The sequence below is a fragment of the Epinephelus moara genome, chromosome 24, assembly GCF_006386435.1.
Source record: "Epinephelus moara isolate mb chromosome 24, YSFRI_EMoa_1.0, whole genome shotgun sequence".
NCBI classification, from domain to species: Eukaryota; Metazoa; Chordata; class Actinopteri; order Perciformes; family Serranidae; genus Epinephelus; species Epinephelus moara.
In genome coordinates, this window is record NC_065529.1 from 42,766,132 (window position 1) to 42,768,530 (window position 2,399).

The following is a 2,399-nucleotide window of genomic DNA, read 5'->3' on the forward strand; positions in this document are numbered from 1 at the left end:
GTGGTTATATCAACACGTGTGGTTCTGGACATGAGCAGCTGCACATTTAACAGCCACGCATCACAGACAGTCCGCTGAACAACGCAACGGGTTGTGAATGAAATAAACTTAATTACAACATGACAGTCTTGCACGAAATATCATTAACGTTACTCTTTGTAGTCATGTAGGCATGTGAATTACAGCGTTTTATTGCAAAGAATGCATGTAACGGGTCCAGTTGGGCTGTTTCTCTGCCATCTCGTTCAAATGTGCCAGATGTAGAGGGCGGGTATTTATACGTCATGGCGTTCAGCTGAAAAACTCTTCCGGATAGGAAGCTCTCGACCATCCTAGCTCATAGCTGCTTAAAGCTTGCTGCTAGCTCCTAGCGCTAGCTCCTCACTGCACAAATAAGAGACTTGGGACGGCCTAGAAGATGGCGAACCTCGAACGACTTCCGGTTCACGCGAGGAGCTAGCAGTAGCACTATAAAAATAAGAGACTTGGGACGGACCCAATGTGTGTTTACCGAATGCTAAGATGCAGTCCTGCCTAATCTCTGTAGGATTCAACTTGGAAGGACCCATCCTACCAAGGAAGCATCCTTTACTTTAAGACGCACTGCCTGCCCTGCCCATTTACCCTGCCAGTTCATCCTTACTGTTTCCAGTGAGCACTATCCTTCTAACCTTAGACAAAGTTCTTTTCTTGCATTTTGGTTACCTTTGCCTGTCTTTTTGGACTAACACCAGACTCTGCTTTTATACAAGTAAATACTTTGACTCGCTCTTTTGATTCCATTTACTGTTGATTGCCAGAGCCACTCGAATGTTTACAACTTTTAGCTCCACCCCTGCTACTGCTTGATAGCTTATCCTGTGCAGATACATCAAAATGTATTAGTTAATTTAAATGTTTTTATTAATAATCTCAATCTGAAAATTAACTAATGTTGCCATATAAACATAGTGGAGTAAAAATCACAAAAATTGCCTCTGAAACATAGTGGAGCGGAAGTATAAAGTAGCTTTACATGGATAAACTCAAGTACGAACACCTTAAAAATTGTACTTAAGTACAGTACTTGAGTAAACGTACTTAATTACATTCCACCACTGATTATAAACACACCTTAACCACTTAGAACAGCTCTGTAACTTTGGCAAATTATGGCAGAGAACAAGAGAAGAAATTCTTAAATACTGAAAGGTCCAGTGCAAAAGATTTAGGGGGGATGTATTGGCATACATGGAATATAATATGAGTATGTATTCTTTTGTGTTTAATCACCTGAAAATAAGAACCATTGTGTCTGTTTGTTTTGGGAGAGACCAATGTGGATAATTTGGCTCCTGGATCAGAAATAAGGTGAGCAAACATTAGCAAGTGCTGGGCGGGCAGTCTGTCTGCAAAATGCCAAGCAGAGAAGGGGAAGCACTGTTTTGTTGCATAAAACTACTTTGTTCAGTCATTTTACTGGTTTAAATCACCTGGTTCATTTGTTTTGGAGAGGAAGAGACCTCTGCAGATAATTTGGCTTCTGGTAAAAACCTCCTGAACAATGAACACTGGTGTTTCAGCTGGTTGCAATCTACAATCCTCACCACTAGATGCCAATAAATCGCCCTAAATCTCACACGCTGGACCTTTAAAAGCCTAAAAGTACAAACAAATACATGTCACACCGTTAGCAGTACTGGAATCAGCCTCATTAAAGTACCACATGCAGGTCACTAACTGTCTATGAGGCATGAAGCTGTCAAAATTAAATCCTTACTAAAGCTGCTGCCTCCCTCTGTTACCCAGATGACACCTCAGTTGTTGATTCTCAGCTGCTTTCAGGTCAGAGTCAAAGACTGAAACTGCTGACTTTGCTCTCAGATGGATTAGGACAGGGCTTTCCCAGGGTTTCCACTATGTGTGTGTGTGTGTGTGTGTGTGTGTGTGCTTAGTAAGTGTATACACGTACATGTTTACACATAATTCCAGCAAAGATGATGTGTGAGATTGTGTCCCTCTGTGATCCATCACACCTGCAGCACTCAGCCAGATCTTATCTGAAGGTTCCTGAGAGAACGTGTGTGTGGAAAGATGGTGGACTGGGTAAACGTGTATGGTGCATCATTTATATGCTGAAATGGTCTGTATCTCCCAGTGATAAGAAAGCATCTTGTGAGGTGCTACATGTGCAGGCAACAACAAAATGTATTGAAAAATGGGTCGTTTTTTAATGGAATCTGGTGAGTGGGTCTGTGTGTGTTGACTCTGCACCACAGGACAAACACATCACTCTGCTGGTACATTTTCTTCTCCTCCTCCTCCTCCTCCTCTTTCTCTCCTCGTCCTCATCACCTGAACTGCTTTCTGTTCTGTCATGGAGATGAATTAAAGTCCCACTCTGGCCAGTGGTACTTCCT